The sequence below is a fragment of the Camponotus vicinus genome, unplaced genomic scaffold, assembly GCF_025532165.1.
Source record: "Camponotus vicinus isolate PSW18456_S1 unplaced genomic scaffold, iyCamVici1.0 SCAF_1, whole genome shotgun sequence".
NCBI classification, from domain to species: Eukaryota; Metazoa; Arthropoda; class Insecta; order Hymenoptera; family Formicidae; genus Camponotus; species Camponotus vicinus.
Window position 1 is genome coordinate 26,878,606 of NW_028141945.1, and position 18,672 is coordinate 26,897,277.

Sequence of the window (18,672 nt, forward strand, 5' to 3'; positions counted from 1 at the left end):
GTACCTTTTCGTTAAGTACTTTTTGAGTTATGAGGCTTGAAATAATTTCTTAATTTTACATAAACCGTAAAAAAAAAAATATCTTGTAAAATATTCATTTTTCGATTATCTTACCTTAATACTTTTACGTACAAAATAATGAGAGGAATCAATTGGTCTAAAGAAAACACATAGTTGTTTTGAAAAAAAAATATGTAATTTGCAATTAACAATTCCATATTTTTTCTTAAAAACAACTATGTGTTTTCTTTACACCAATTGATTCCTCTCATTATTTTGTACGTAAAAGTATTAAGGTAAGATAATCGAAAAATGAATATTTTACAAGATATTTTACGGTTTATGTAAAATTAAGAAATTATTTCAAGCCTCATAACTCAAAAAGTACTTAACGAAAAGGTACTTAATTATAGTGTTTTGGAAAGCTCTCGAGATAAGCTACAAGAATATGCAATGACAAATAGTAGGTTCCATTTAAGAAATTGAAGGTGACCTTCATGTGACCTTCAAATAACTCTTCAAGGTCAAACCAATGATACCATCTTATGGCCCCCTCGAAACCATAAAACTTTTATCTGAAACATTTTTCTCTAAAATGCTTTGTTTCCGAAATAATTGCGTGCGTTAATTAAAATGGCTCACCCTGTATATATACAGGGTGTTTCATTTTAATCCGACCAGTCGAATATCTCGAAAACCAAGCCCGGGAGAGAAAAATATTTCAGACAAAAGTTGTTTGGTTTCGAGGGGGCCATAAGATGGTATCATTGGTTTGACCTTGAAGAGTCATTTGAAGGTCACGTGAAGGTCACTTCAATTTTTTTAAATGGAACACCCTATATATTTTTGCACAATCTTGTAGCTTATCTCGAGAGCTTTCCAAAACACTATCATTAAGTACCTTTTCGTTAAGTACTTTTTGAGTTATGAGGGTTGAAATAATTTCTTAATTTTACATAAACCGTAAAATATCTTGTAAAATATTCACTTTTCGATTATCTTACCTTAATACTTTTATGTACAAAATAATGAGAGGAATCAATTGGTGTAAAAAAAACACATAGTTGTTTTTAAGAAAAAATATGGAATTGTTAATTGCAAATTACATATTTTTTCTTCAAAACAACTATGTGTTTTCTTTACACCAATTGATTCCTCTCATTATTTTGTACGTAAAAGTATTAAGGTAAGATAATCGAAAAATGAATATTTTACTAGATATTTTACGGTTTATGTAGAATTAAGAAATTATTTCAAGCCTCATAACTCAAAAAGTACTTAACGAAAAGGTACTTAATTATAGTGTTTTGGAAAGCTCTCGATGTCAGCTACAAGAATGTGCAAAAATATATAGGGTATTCCATTTAAGAAATTTAAGATGACCTTTATGTGACCTTCAAATGACTGTTCAAGGTCAAATCATTGTCACCATCTTATGGCCCCCTCGAAACCAAACAACTTTTGTCTGAAATATTTTTCTCTCCCGGGCTTGGTTTTCGAGATATTCGACTGGTCGGATTAAAATGAAACACCCTGTATATATATATATATAGGGTGTCCGATTCGTGAGGGACCAAACGAAAAGTGATGATAGATTGGGTCAAACTAAGAAGAAAAGTCCTCTATCATTTTGCAAAATTCGCAATAATTATTAAGTAATAAGCAAAAATGTCCCGGCGCATGAGAAGCAGTAAACCGCTTGTAGTGTGTGATTATTAAGTGATCAAACGAAAAGTGGTGATAGATTGGGTCAAACTGAAAAGAAAAGTTCTCTACCATATTGCAAAATTCGCAATAATTATTAAGTTATAGGCAAAAATGTCTCAGCGCATGAGAAGCGATCTGTCTACCGCTTCTTATACTCTGAGACATTTTTGCCTATAACTTAATAATTATTGCGAATTTTGCAAAATGGTAGAGGACTTTTCTTCTTAGTTTGACCCAATCTATCACCACTTTTCGTTTGGTCCCTCACGAATCGGACACCCTGTATATATACATATATATATATATGTATATGTATACATATATATGTATATATATATATATATATATATACACACACATACATCTTTATTATTTAGAACTTTTATTCTACAGAAATGTGTACGCGTTTTACATTAAAAATAATATCAAACTTTCTCTCTGTAAATATATAAATTATTTATTAATAGCCTAATAAAATATCTTATTATCAAGTGTTGTAATCATATAATGAATAAATTTCTATATATTGTATATAGCTGTTTTCAGTAAATTTCAGTATAATTTCAATATATACAGGGTGAGCCATTTTAATTAACGTACGTAATTATTTCGGAAACAAAGCATTTTAGAGAAAAATGTTTCAGACAAAAGTTTTATGGTTTCGAGGGGGCCATAAGATGGTATCATTGATTTGACACTGAAGAGTCATTTGAAGGTCACGTGAAGGTCACTTCAATTTTTTTAAATGGAACACCCTATGTATTTTTGCACACTCTTGTAGCTTATCTCGAGAGCTTTCCAAAACACTATAATTAAGTACCTTTTCGTTAAGTACTTTTTGAGTTATGAGGCTTGAAATAATTTCTTAATTTTACATAAACCGTAAAATATCTTGTAAAATATTCATTTTTCGATTATCTTACCTTAATACTTTTACGTACAAAATAATGAGAGGAATCAATTGGTGTAAAGAAAACACATAGTTGTTTTTAAGAAAAAATATGGAATTGTTAATTGCAAATTACATATTTTTTTTTCAAAACAACTGTGTTTTCTTTAGACCAATTGATTCCTCTCATTATTTTGTACGTAAAAGTATTAAGGTAAGATAATCGAAAAATGAATATTTTACAAGATATTTTACGGTTTATGTAAAATTAAGAAATTATTTCAAGCCTCACAACTCAAAAAGTACTTAACGAAAAGATACTTAATTATAGTGTTTTGGAAAGCTCTCGATGTCAGCTACAAGAATGTGCAAAAATATATAGGGTGTTCCATTTAAAAAAATTGAAGTGACCTTCACGTGACCTTCAAATGACTCTTCAAGGTCAAACCAATGATACCATCTTATGGCCCCCTCGAAAACATAAAACTTTTGTCTGAAACATTTTTCTCTAAAATGCTTTGTTTCCGAAATAATTGCGTGCGTTAATTAAAATGGCTCACCCTGTATATACAGGGTGAGCCATTTTAAGTTACCCACCCCAATAACTTTTTTATTTTTGAATATACAACAAAATGTTTCAAATGAAAGTTGCTTGACTTCGAGGGGGACAGAAGATGGTGGCAAAAATTTGACCTTGGATAGTCATTTGAAGGTCACATAAAGGTCACCTTTAATTTCTTAAATGGAACCACCTATTTTTTTATTGCATATTCTTATAGCTTATGTCGAGAGCTTTCCAAAACACCATAATAAAGTATTTTTTCATCAAGTACTTTTCGAGTTATAAGGCTTGAAATAATTTCTTAATTTTACATAAACCATAAAATATCTTGTAAAATATTCATTTTTCGATTTTCTTACCTTAATACTTTTATGTACAAAATAATGAGAGGAATCGATTGGTGTAAAGAAAACATATAAATGTTTCGAAAAAAAAAATGTATTGTTAATTGCAAATTACATTTTTTTTTTCGAAACAATTTTGTGTTTTCTTTACACCAATCGATTCCTCTCATTATTTTGTACATAAAAGTATTAAGGTAAGATAATCGAAAAATGAATATTTTACTAGATATTTTATGGTTTATGTAAAATTAAGAAATTATTTCAAGCCTTATAACTCAAAAAGTGCTTGATGAAGAAATACTTTATTATAGTGTTTTGGAAAGGTCTCGACATAAGAATATGCAATAAAAAATAGGTGGTTCCATTTAAGAAATTAAAGGTGTCCTTGACCTCACCTTAACGATGCCATCCAAGGTCAAACCAATGACACCATCTTATGTTCCCCTCAAAACCATACAATTTTTGTCGAAAACGTTTTTCTCTAAAATGCTTAGTTTTTGAAAGAAAAGGGGTGTACGGGTGGTCTAGGACACTCTGTATATATATATATATATATATATATATATATATCACATTTGTTTATAAGAATTGTCATTTAATTTTTCACATGAAAAAATATATCGATATTTTATTACAACTGATAAATGTATAATATATTTATCAGTTAAAAAATATGTTAAATAGATTAAGGCCTTACGCACAATAGGAAAAATATTAAATATTAAATATTAAATTTATAGAACGAGAGAAAGAGAAAGGAACTCTTTTCTTCTCTTTTTCTCTTTCTATAAATTTAATATTTAATATTTTTCCTATTGTGCGCAGGGCCTAATATTTATCAGTTAAAAAATATGTGTATAATATAAAAAGCTATAAGGGAAAAACATTTAACGCTGTCGCACGCATTGAGATATCGAGAAGCGAGCAGTGTCGCGCGTCGCCCGTCTTTCGTTGCCAGCTTGGTAGGAAGGAGACAGAAGACTGTATTCTGTCCTCTTCTACTATCCGAAGCTAGCCGAAGCACCGAGTTCACACGTACGCTTACGCTTACATCCTCATTACCCCCTCCACGCCCTCCTGTTGCATGTTGCTTGCGGCGGAGATCTGGCAGCTTTGGTATGTCCTAGGGCTTCTTGCTAGTTCTCCCGCCGTTTCAAGATCGGACGGTGCCTATGCTGCGGCGGGAAGCCTTGGAACGTCCTCCTGGGCGTCTTCCGTTCGGCACCAGGGAAGGGTCATATATGACCTTCTTGACGCCCCGAACTGTAGGCGTGGGATGTCGGACTCCTAGGATGATCTTCCTGGTGCGTGGTGTGGAGTCCTGGAGACCGAGGATGATGCTGTGCGTGGCAACTTGGAGGCCCCTCGCTGGTCGAGAGTCACCTCTGATTGTCGAAGTGGTCCCTCGTGGCGATAAGAGTGCTCCGGGGCGTGGGACTCCCGGCTTCCCGTGGTCGGGGACCTTCCTGATCGTTCCCGATTATAGTGGAGCCGGTCGTGTTTTCTTCCTCGAAGTTATTTCCTCTATACGAGGAGGTTCGTTTTCCTGATCCGTCGTGGTGTCGCTCGGTGATCTTCTTGGCATGGATTATTCTGCTGCCTTTGGTGATTTACGCTAATAACGCTTGAGTGAGTCTTCGCTCCGTAGGGGTCCCTCTTATATTTCCCGTGAGTTGACTTTAGCTTACGGGAAAGCACAGTTGGCGTACGACGCCTAGCGGAGGTGTCCGGTACTTGGCGCGTGGACTGTAAGTAGCCGCTTGCGCGCTTTTGGCTTACGGGAGAGCAAACTTGGCGCGTGCCGCGTAGCGGCGGAGCTCCGTACTCGACGCCGGCGCGCTATATCGCGGGACGCACTGTGTGGCATGTACCGCCACATAATATAATATTAAACACTAAATAATGATAATACTAAATACTAAATAACATTATAAAACTAAAAAATTTACTGTACATACATAATTACATGAGGTGTAACTATTTTTTGTGGTGAAACATAACTTTTTACTTTTTTAAGGTCATCATATTCGTACCAATGCATTCCAGTGAATGCAAACGCTACGTAATGACCTTGACTTAAGTTTTTATCGGAATAAGTATTGTTATAAGAAATATAATTTATTATGCCGCACAATATATAATGTCGATCATTAAGATAAATCGATTTTGTTATACTGTCTAATGTCGACTCAAAGTGTATTTCTGGTTTGTAATTTGGATCTGTTATTAAACTTGTATCTAAAAATATATGTGGACCATATTCATCCATTCTCTTAATATTATTATTGCATTTATTACATTTAATTATACATTCTTTGTCATTCATCTTTGTATCATCAATTGCTTCTTGTATAGTTCCCAGACCTTTCTCGACTAGCATACCGACATTAATATGTAATGTTGGAAAATGTCTGGATTGAGTATTATGGCAATTGTCACAAGTTTTACTACGTGTTACTGTTGGTACTTCGATGAAAGGAATGTCAATTAAATGTCCTACATTACAGTTAGCGTTTGCACATTGTATGTGTCTTGTACTTGACATTTTTTGACAAATATCTATGTTCAAAAGTATCTCGAGCAACATAGTCCGCCGCAATAAGTTTTCCTCTATTAATTATACTTACAGCTAATTTAATTAAAGGATAGTCTAAGTATTGAATGTGTTCTTTGTATCGACATTCCTTTCCAATAGCATATATAATTAATTGCATGAGGGAGTCAAAGGCACATGTTTCTTTTATTAAAACAAGTTTTTCTCCTATTCGTACATTTTCGCAAAGATTACCGTTTCTAAAAATAGGTATTTCAATTGTTTTATGTGATTGGACGTAATCCCATTCTGGGCAAGTATCTAAGTAATTTGGCTTTTTTTGTTTATTATTTTTTATGCTGCCTAAGCCACCCCAATTTTCATATTTATTAAGAGCAACGGAAGTTGATGTATTTAAAAAATCAGGTGGGGTTGTGTCTATATTTTCATCGAAACATTTTTCTTTAATATTTTCTTTAATATTTTTTTCCATTTTTAACTCTTTCTTTATATTATAATAATTTGCTGATGCTTCCTTAACATGTCCGTCTATATAATCTAAATGGCGTATAATAAATTTGTCAGCTCTTAAAGGAAGTTCATTTTTAAAAACACGCCCTTTAATGTTTGAAAATTCGGATCAACGCTGGACGAAGTCGCAATCACAGAATCAATTTTGAAAAATGGTAATAAAACAGCTGTCCAAACAGGTAAATAAATCATATCCTTTTATTTTTTTTGCTATTTCAATATTATAAAATGCATTTATAATATTTCCATCCTCACATTTTATTGCAATAGCAGATGCTCTTTCATAAATTATTTTGCTCCAGTCTAGCCATCCGGTATGACAATCTACTTCAAGATCGATTTCATCTGTATTATTAATACTATTATGCACTTCTTCATTCATTTCAGACAATGTACCTTTAATAATATTGCTTACGTAATCATGCCGTATTTGTGATTCTAAATTTTGTTCACAAAATGTGCCTATATTTGGACTCATGGCCACAATTAATAAAGCTTCCAAAAAATATTCTAAATTATGTAAAGTTTCTATTTTAAACGTCTGACAAATAGCTCTAATGTAAAATTGCGGTATTTTGGGCAACGGATTTCGTTTCAAACAATCCCATCTACATATTATTGATATTAAATGACTTACATCTAGTCTAATGAATGTAGTGGGCATTATCTGAGATTTTTGCATAATAAGATCGTAGCAAGTTTGCATGTAGTCACGTAAATCGCGTTTATGTGCAAATGCTATTGAAATAGATATTAACAAAGCTTGACTAAAATCGCATACAACCATTCGAGGTACAGATACTCCACTACTTATAATTTTTAAAAGCCATGATGTAATTGTGACTGTGTCTTGTTGGGCAGACAGCATCTGAATGTTGTGCCCGCGCCGTGGGGGGGCGGGCCTTCGAGGTTATTCGCCCAAAAGATTAGGATCCAGGCAACAAATGTGGACACTCCGTACTTGATAGTAAAGGAATATATTTCGGTCGTTCTTCTTACACTGGCCTTACACTACTCTTGTGTCTTATACGCTAGGGTTAGGCGTAGCAAGCTTACTTAGTCAATGCGGCGGCTTGTATTGTTGATGACTTCAGGTTTTCTTCTGCCACCCCGTCGTGGTGATCGGTTTATATATCGTTGGGTACAGGAAGGATGAGGTGTCCCTGGGCCGGAGCGCGGTTCGTGCTCCGTTTTGTTATGCTTATTCAGCTTTGGCCGTGACTTGCTTTCTTTTCGTCACGTTTTATTTTTATTTCTTAATATCTCTTACTTTTAGTTTAATTAAATTATTATTTCGTCGGGTTACGACATCCTTCCGTCCTTGGGGAAAGAAAATTTACTGGCGGTAAATTTTCTTTACCTGTTTTCAATTATATCTATTTTGTTTAGTATAATATTGCTGTGTTGTTTGTCGGTGAGTCTGGTTGGTAGGGTCTGTCGTAGATATGTTCTCTTGATACTCGCGGTATGCTTATTGGGTTTAATTTTGCGTTGACCGGTGCTTTCCTTTTCGCTTGGTTCTTTTTTATCGCATAAGTTATCGCTACAAGGCTGATTATTATTACCGTCCCTGTGATACTTGAGATCGCCGGGTATAGTATATGTTCTCGTATCTGTAGGTTGTCTTCGTTTATTTGTTCGTCTATGTCGGTCAATGTTTTGCTGAGTTCCATTAATTCTGATGGGTTTTTAATTATTTTTCGTAACTTAATTGCCTCGATTCTATTTAGTAGTCTGTCTGTTTTTTGGTCGTTAGTGTTAAATTATAATCTGGTATGTGTGTTTTGATGTATGTTACTAGTGTAGATTTTTTCGTTCTTATTATTACGTCGGGTGTTACGATTTTACATTTCCCTCTAATCGTTAACTGTCCCGTTCTATCAATCTCGACTTTCCGTGTGGTCTCGTTCTCGCACGTTATCTCTACCTGCTGTTTCGCTCGCGTGGAATATATCCATGTGTTCGCGTTACTTAGCGTTGTCCATATCGTTGTGTTCGTGTGTATGTATTTTATGTTACAGTTGTCTGTGTGTTTTTCTAGTTGTACGTATGTCTGTATTTCACACAACGCTTGGTCATCTACATGACGTATCGGATAGTTTTGTTCGCATACATATTCGTTGTTATTTCGCATACATCTTTCTAATTCGTTTTCCGTGGTTGTAAAATATGTTCGGCTGTCCATGTCTACCGCTATTATGGGTTGGTTTACCTCTATACATATAAAGGTGTTGTTTTGTTTGTGAGTGGGTAGGGGTGTTGCCTTTATTATATCATATGTAGGGTACATAATTAGTGGGAGTTTTATTACCGTAATTATGCCTTCGTTATCGTAGTATGCGCTAATCGCTATAAATTTTTCGATTGTTCCCCAATTTTCCTGTGTTATTTGAAAGGGGAAGTGCGTTCCTTGTTGTACTTGTGTCGCTATTTCCTTAAGGTTATCAATAATCGTTTCAATCGGTATTAATCTTATGTTTATTATTCCACTTTTTGCGCTGGTTAGGTGGTCAATAATGTCTGTAGTATCGATTATTAGATCTCTAATGATTGCATTTAATACGATGAAGTGTTCGTCCATCTCTTCTCTATATCCAAAACTTGCTGCCGTTCGTAGCCAACTTTGTCGCATCTTTTCCGTTATATTTAGAAATCTTTCTTCGTTTTCTTGTATAATTTTTTCTGATTCGTCCACATGTGCGATAGTTGCGTTTAATACTCTTACTTGATTTTTTAATACGTGCTGCAGCGTTTGTTGTTTTCCCTTTATTAATTTTAATTGTTCAGTGATGATCTTTTCATCGTCGGCGTCCATGGTGCCGAATAGCGTTTTTGCTATTGTTCCGAGGCCGTTTATTAGTCCTCTTCGTGTTTTCTTCGTTAGTTGGTAAGTTTTCCTTAATCGTGTCAATAAGGTTTCTGCTTTTTTATATTCCTTCTCTGTTACTTGTAGTAATATGCTGCATGTTTCTTTCATTTCTTGTTCTAATGACTTGTCGTAGCATAATGCTCTTGTTTGTGCCATATATCCCGTTACTTGTTCTTGTCGGTGGTCCATTACTGTGATGTCTGCTCTGATCACCATTTTCCATGTGGACTCGACTTGATTAATTTTTCCTATTTTTTCAAAATATATGCCTGGTTCGTGCTGGAATTTTTTTATTTGCCAGGTCTCATAGGTGTCAGGTTCTTCTGTCCTACCTCCGCTCAGGGCAGTGAGACTCCTGCAATACATGGGTATCATATTACGTCGTGCGTTTTCCTAAAGAGTTTTATGCTTTCGCTGTCTTTTATCTAATTCTTTCTTAGGTTTGTTAACGTTTTCCTCCCCCTCTTTCTCTCTCTTTTTTTTTTGTGTGTGTTTAATGTTCGATAAAGGCTTTTAATCGGTTCACGTGTACGCGTATTGTTCTTCTTCCCATTTTGATCGTGTAGTTCACGTCGGAAATTTCCCGGTGATTACGTAAGGTCCTATCCATAGGGAATCTAGTTTTTTTGATCGTCCTCGGCGAACTGTTTCGTCGTGTAATAGGACTTTTTCTCCTACTTCGAATTTCGTTTCACGTGTCTTCCTGTCGTAGTTTCCTTTAGCCTTCATCTTTTCGTTGCGTATATGCTCTTTCGCAACTTGTTGCGTCGCGCGCAATTTTTCTTTGAGTTCGTTCGCGTAGTCTTCGTACATATATTTGGGTCTTGGAGGTTGTGATAGCGTTGTCGGTAGAATCGCAGTATGCCCGTAAATCAGTTCGAATGGGATGAATCCTGTTGCTGTGTGTGGGGTTGTATTATATGTAAACATTGCGTATGGAATCCACTCGTCCCAGTCGGTCTGATCTGCATTTATATAATGTCGTAGGTATTCAGCTAGTGTCCGGTGTGATCGTTCCAGTGCTCCGTTGCTTTCCGGATGATACGCTGTCGTCTGTATTTTCTCGATCTTCAATAGTTTGCAAGTATTCTTGAATATCTCGCTTAGAAAATTTGTTCCTTGGTCGGTTAGAATTTTTTCTGGTATACCGTGCTCGAATATGATTTTAGTTGTGAATTCCCTCGCGATTGTCGCAGCTTCTTGGTTCGCTATCGGTATCGCCTTGCTAAATTTCGTCAGATTATCTTGGAAGGTTAATATATATTTGTTTCCCTTATTTGTAATTGTTAATGGTACTACTATATCTAATGCGCATTTCTCGAATGGTTTGTCAGCGGTATCTGTTAATATTAATGGCGCTTTGTTTTTTCATGACAGTTTATTTTTCTGACAGAGTTCGCATTTCGTTATATAGTTTTCGACGTCCTTCGTCAGCCCTTTCCAATTGTGGGTCCTTCGAATCCGGTTTATCGTGCGTTCAATTCCCTGATGTCCTCCTAAGGGTGCGTCGTGATATTCATATAGTATTCTTTGCTTTTCGTCCTCTTTATATTCTTTCTTTGTCGTAACGTCGTCTGTCTCTTTCTCTTCGACCGCGTTGATGTCCGCCACATGCCGACTTAACGCGTCAGCATTTCTGTTTGCTGTCCCGGGCTTGTGTATTATTACATAATCGTATTCTTCTAGTTTAAGTCTCCATCTGATTAATCGGGATCCGGGGTCGGTGACATTGAATAGCCATACAAACGATTTGTGATCCGTGACAATGGTGAACTTTGTTCCATATAAATACGGTCGGAAATGCTTAACGGCCCATACTATAGCGAGTAATTCTTTCTCGGTCGTGTTATAGTTTAGTTCGGCCTTTGACAGTACACGGCTTGCATATGCTATTGGCCGGTCTTGCCCTATCTGGCCTTGTGATAATATGGCTCCGATTGCGTAGTCGGAGGCATCCGTTGTTATTATAAATTCTTCCGTAAACTCTGAATACTTTAATACCGGCGCTGTCGTCAGCTTTTCTTTTAATGTCTCGAAAGCGTTTTGTTGTTCTTGCGTCCACTCGAAATTTTTTCCTTTCTTCGTTAGTTTTGTAAGCGGTTTCGCTATCTTGGAAAATCCTTCGATAAATTTTCGATAATATCCGGCTAGTCCTATAAATGCTTGTATGTCCTTAACCTTCTTTGGTATAGGAAAATGTTTTACAGCTTCTAATTTAGCTGGATCCGGTGATATTCCGTTTTCCGTTATTTTATGTCCAAGGTACGTAACTTCTTTCCTCAGAAATTCGCATTTGTCAGGTTGCAATTTTAGTCGATTTTCCCGCAATCTTCTCAATACTTCTCTCAATCTTTTGTTATGTTCCGTTAGGCTGACTCCAAAAATTACGATATCTAAATATACTAGACATTTTATTCCTTGTAGTCCGCTTAGCACCGCGTTCATTAAACGTTGGATTGTGGCGGGCGCGTTTTTTAATCCAAACGGCATTCTATTAAATTCGTAATGCCCGTATGGCGTGGAAAACGCTGTCTTGCATTTGTCGCTCTCTTCCATTTCGATTTGATGGTACCCTGATGCCAAATCGAGGGTTGTGAAATATTTTGCATTTCCTAGTTGGTCTAGTATGTCGGTGATATTCGGTAGAGGGAATGAATCGCCTACCGTTAGGTCGTTCAATTTTCGAAAGTCTACTACCACTCTCAATTTTTGTTTTCCAGACGCATCTGGTTTTTTCGGGACAACCAATAAGGGTGCGTTCCATTGGCTTACGATTTTTCGAATTATTCCATTCCTTAGCATCTCTTGCACTTGTTTATTTACTTCGGTTTTTTGTTTCTCTGGTAGCCGCTACGGTCGTATGTTGACCGCTGCGCTATCCGCTTGCGTTACAAATATAGAGATTAAAGATTGCAATTCGATGTGTCACTGTATTTGTACATGTGAGCGGCTCTCCCTCTGTGTGGAATACGTCGCTATATTCTTCGCAGATTTCCTTTACTGACCTTTCCTCTTCTTTGTTTAGATGTCCAGTGCGGAGATCCTGCAATATTTTCTCAGTGCGTCGGGGGATTTTCCCCTCCGCTTTTGTGCAAGTTTTATTTACTTCTGCTGTTTCTTCGGTTTTAATTTCCTCTAGTGATATTTGAGGCATTAGTATTTCGACCTCGTTTTCATTCGTATTTATTACGCTCGCGGGGCATAAAAAATTTTCGGGCTCTACTAGACAGTTTCCTATAAATACTCCTGGTATTATTTCTTCTGCTCTGGTTATCCCCATCATGTTGATTGTAGTTGCTACTTGCATTATCGTCTCGCTCCGTGATTGTAACGTGATCTTCCGATAAGGATATAGTCTTAGTATATTCCGTCCGATTCTTAGCTGTTTTGTGGCGTAATTACATATCGCCTTTTGTTCTTTAAGGAAGTCTATTCCCAATTTCCTTCATATTCCGAAGGGAAATCGTCTTTCACGACGTACAGTCTGTGTTTTATTTTCCCATCTCGTAGGTTTTTGGTGGCGTTTATCCGCCCAATTGGGTGGATCTTGTGTCCGGTCACACCTGTGAGGACTATTTTATCCTCGGTTATCATTGTCTCTCCTTTTAACTTTCCTACTTTAATAAGTGAAATGGCCGCTCCTGTATCGCATAATAGGTTTATTTTTCCTCCTTTTGCCTCCTGCATGGGTAATGCAACTAAATCCAGTCCTGTGTGTGTGTGAGGTGTTCGTCTTATGTGCGATACGTGATACTCGCTGGCGGGCCTCTGTTTTTCCTCTTCCTTGTTTTCTTCATCACTCTTTTGAGCGTAGTAGGTCTTCTTTTTCTTTCTGTCGTAGACACTCCGTACTTGATAGTAAAGGAATATATTTCGGTCGTTCTTCTTACACTGGCCTTACACTACTCTTGTGTTTGTCTTATACGCTAGGGTTAGGCGTAGCGAGCTTACTTAGTCAATGCGGCGGCTTGTATTGTTGATGACTTCAGGTTTTCTTCTGCCACCCCGTCGTGGTGATCGGTTTATATATCGTTGGGTACAGGAAGGATGAGGTGTCCCTGGGCCGGAGCGCGGTTCGTGCTCCGTTTTGTTATGCTTATTCAGCTTTGGCCGTGACTTGCTTTCTTTTCGTCACGTTTTTTATTTTTATTTCTTAATATCTCTTACTTTTAGTTTAATTAAATTATTATTTCGTCGGGTTACGACATGAAATACGGGTACACCTCCTGTACGTGACACACTCATACATTGATATAAAAAAATATGACTTGATTTTGAATGAGTATATTTAATCTTTTTTACTATTGAGCCTGTTGCATCAATTGTCATAAATGATTGCGTATCATTTTTATAATGTAATTTATATAATAATTTTTGTTCTTTAGTCCAATAATAACAGAGAAATGGAGATCCAATGTTATATATGGAACCCATATGAGTCGTGTCTTCAGCATTGATAAGATTGTTAATAGGTTTTGAGCCAGTGAGTCCTAAACGTTTGTTTTTCGTTTCGCTAATAGCTTTGCTGATAATAGTAGTTTTGGAAGAATAGGAGGATATGGACCTTCGCAATCAATTAAATTTTTTGCTTGAGTTCTCACATATGAGATTGCATCAGTTTTAGTATCTATCAAAGTATTAGCTAACAATGCTCTTCTAACTCCTCTTAATTTTCTTCTTTTATGAATATATTCTGGAACAGCATTCTTAATAACACAATTAAATATAATATCTTCATTTGTCGCTGGTTTTTTTATAAGTGTACATATTAATTTTGCAGCACATTTTTTACATCTTCCTTTGAGTCTGCAATGTTTTATTTTTTGTCGTGAAATTTTTGAATTTTCAAATGTCCAAGGGCAGGGGACACGAAATTGGATCTATATATTTCTTATAAGGATATCGTTCCATCCTGGTTGGAGAGTAATATGTAGTCGATCATCTTTGTTTATTTTATCGTCTGGTTTTATCATCATCCAATCTTCTTTTGTAAGTTTTAAATTAAATTTATACATATTTTTTGATGCCGAAATGTTAGGATCAAAGGAGTGATCCTGATTTTGTTCAACAGTTGAATTCAAAAGTCCAAAAGAGGCCAATATTAAATTATACATTTCATTTCTGTTATTTTTAACAATAATATATATGTTTGGCACTAGGATTACCATCCATAGCTTCAGAAACATTTTTATATATTTGATTTGACGACGGTAAAACTTTCCCATTGTCATCAATGACTTTGTATTCTTCTGTTGTCAATAATTTTCTTAGTTTTTCAATATCATACATTTTTTATGATTAAATTTAAAACTTTTCTTTTTCTGACAACCTTTAAATCTATTAATTAAAATATAATTCATAAATCATATAAAATTATTGTAATTTTATTAATTTATTAATATAATAAAAGCGAAAAATATTTCGAAGAAAAAACAAGAAATACACTAAATACTTTTGTGTAACACTTTTCTAATTAATATAATATTATTATAGCATATTTGTATTAATATAACCATAAAAGAGATAAAAGTAATTGCTACATCAAAATTTTGAGTGATAATTATTCTAAAAAAAATTGTAATACTTAAAAAATGAAAATTTAATTGTTGTAATCTTTTAGATTTTAAAGTATATACACATATTTCTTTTAAATATATATTTACTATATTCGAAAATTCTTCTAACATGAAGTACATTATACTTAAATAACCGTGAGCCTTTGTTTTTTAATAAATAATCTTTTTTGAATTGGGAACATATATAAAAATCATAAATTTTTGTAAACACAATCACAGTTTTGTAAAATATCATTTTATAAAAATATACGTACCTAATTTATATAAATGTACACGTTTTTCAGGAGATAAATATCTCTTATTAAAAAATCTCTCTAATAACAGATCCGTTGTTAAAGATGAATAGAAAATTGGTATTCTTTGAGACACTTACTATTAAATTTAATTAGATAATTCGTCTTTTATTATTTTTGCCACATAAGATAATAATCGATCAGAAATAAGAGCTGCGATCGACAGAACTTAATTCTTACACAATGGTCCGTGAAAGATGCAATGACAACAGAAAGCAAAGCGCTCTGTACAACACACGAGTCTCTGCATGCGTGAGCTAGGACCCAATGATGCCGAAGGCAATGTCCTCCTTCTGCAGCAAAGTCATGCTGCAGAAGGAGAACGCGGAGAGGGAGAGGGAGAGGCGCGGCAGGGGTCGTCGCCATGGCGCCTCTTCTAATCCGCCGAGAGACGGGGGGATGCCTCCGCCGGACGGAGGCCCGCCTCCACGAAAGCGGAGGCATCATAGCTCCCACCGCTCTTTCCTGAACGTCGATGGGGGAGGATGACCTTGACAGGGGGCGGGGGGCCGCTAATGCGACCTTTCCGCCCCTGGCCGAGGAGAGAGGGGGTGCCGTTCCGGGGAGTCACTGGACTCCCCGTAGCGGCACCCAGAGGAGAGAGAAGGAGCCCTGCGGGCGCACTGCCGAATCCCACTCCCTAAGGGGAGGGGAGGGAGCACGCCCCAGTAGGGACAATTAGGATGAGCCCGGAGTGTAAGTCCGTTTCCCCACCCCTACGGGGGAGGGAGGGAGGCCCACTCCGGGATCGGGGGGACGGGGCTCGAGTCTCCCGCTCGAGCCCCGACCCCGCCCCCCGGAAAACCCGAAAGGACGTGGCGTGGAGGTGATGCCCTTCTGCGCCACAACTAGTGATGGTGCCGCCGCGTAACAGCGGCGACGTGGGCGGGCCCCTCAACTCGGCAATTTATTGACGGAGAGGGGTCCGCCCACAGGGTTAGGCCGGATGGGTGGGGGAGGACGTCCGGAAGAAATGCTTCGGTATCCCCGGTCCTCCTCCAGACACCCGAGTAGGCATCCGGTAAGGTTTTAGTCGATAAACCGGTCATTCAGACCGGGAGTCCGACATAACCTCTCGCTCCCTCCCCGGGGAGCAGGGGTATCCATAAAGGATTTCCTCATCGTTACAAAAAAAAGGACCCAATGATGCCAGAAAGAAGACGCACACATCAGAGAACCATGTACATGTGCTGCGCAGAGCGTTCTGCGCAGCACGTGTGCGTGGTTCTTTGATGTACCCACGTGAGCCGCGTCTCCTTTCAGGTATCATTTACTAGGATCTCATGTTTACCGATTTAATGCCTTATCTGCAGCACAGTTCAAAGCAGTTTCCGCTGTCCGTTAAATGATACAATAGCGCCGCGATAAAAAAGTACTACGCAATTATTTTACATGCGCTTTTCCTTTAAAAGAAAAATTTATTTAAGTGTATTTAAAACAAAATTTTAATTTGACATTTCTTTTATTTCTAATCGATTATCAAGTATATAAGACATAGACAACGAGCAAACACCAACTGTAATGTAGAACATTTTGACATTCTTTTTATCGAAATACCAATACTAATAAGTATTAAAATTTGCGACAGTTGTCATAATACCCAATCACAGACATTTTCCAAAGCTATATTAATGTTGATATGCTAATTGAGAAAGGTGTGGAAACTATATAAGAAGTAATAGATGACACAAAAATAAATAATAAATAATAAATTAAATGCAATAAATATAACAATAATATAAAGAGAATGCATGAATATGGTTCACACACACGTATATGTTTAGATACAAGCTTAATAATAAGTCCGAATTACAAACTAGAAATATACGCAACGAGGTCTCTTTAAAGTCGAATAACTTTTTAATTACACAGGCCCACAAAAAAAAAATACCCTGTGCTGGCGATCTGACTAGGCTAGTTTTATGTATTTTGGCCCGCTGAATTCGAATCTGACGTCAGAATTGCTCCATCACGTCACAGTTTTTTTTAAATCTCAAAAATAGACGAAAATTTCGTAAAAATCGACATTCTAGGGTAATAAGACTGCGCTTCTTGAAGAAAAAGTTACCGAAATCATATTTTAATGTATTTTCAGACATTATAAATCCAAATCCGACCTAGAATATAAACGTTGTGCTCAATTTTTTTGTGCTCATTTTTTTTTTCAGGTTATAACACCTAAAATTTACTGCAAACAGATCCTATTTATCAAGATGCGAAGATATTAAGATAGGGTTTTACCTCCAGATAGCACAATCTTTTTTTTCATGTACCTCTAACGCTTTAAAGACAAATTAATTTGAAAAGAGGTTTGTGACCTATATAAAGAAATTTCTGCATCTTATACGAACTCAACAGCTAGAAGCTGTAAGTTTCAAAAAAATTTTTCTCAAAATTTGGACTTGGAGAATATAAGATTAATTCTTTCCAATATAAGATTTATGAATGAACTAAAATCAAATACGGAATACGGAAGATTGCTACTTTTTCATGACAAATGTTAATGGAATCGATGGTATGATTGGTGTGACAAATCGGATTTGGATTTATAATGCCTGAAAATACATAGAAATATGATTTCGTTGAAAACTGTTGCGAGAACTATTGGAACTCCTAAAAATAATTTTCTGCGTACTTAGAACATTTACGCAAGGTCTCTTTAAAGTTGAATAACTTTTCAATTATTAATCGGATCGCTTTCAATCATTAGGATTATTTTCATAACTTTTGGAAGACTAACCAAAACTTTTGCGGGAACTATTGGAACTCCTAAAAATAATTTTCCTGCGTACTTAGAAAATTTACGCAACGGTCTCTTTAAAGTCGAATAAATTTTTAATTATTAATCGGATCGCTTTCAATTATTAGGATTATTTTTATAACTCTAGGAATACTAACCAAAACTGTTGCGAGAACTATTGGAACTCCTCAAAATAATTTCCCTGCGTACTTAGAAAATTTACGCAACGAGGTCTCTTTAAAGTCGAATAAATTTTTAATTATTAATCGGATCGCTTTCAATCATTAGGATTATTTTCATAACTTTTGGAAGACTAACCAAAACTTTTGCGAGAACTATTGGAACTCCTAAAAATAATTTTCCTGCGTACTTAGAAAATTTACGCAACGGTCTCTTTAAAGTCGAATAAATTTTTAATTATTAATCGGATCGCTTTCAATCATTAGGATTATTTTCATAACTTTTGGAGGACTAACCAAAACTGTTGCGAGAACTATTGGAACTCCTCAAAATAATTTTCCTCCGCACTTAGAACATTTACGCAAGGTCTCTTTAAAGTTGAATAACTTTTTAATTATATTTATTTTAATCATAAAAATTATCAGGAACTCTTAAAAATGTACAGAGG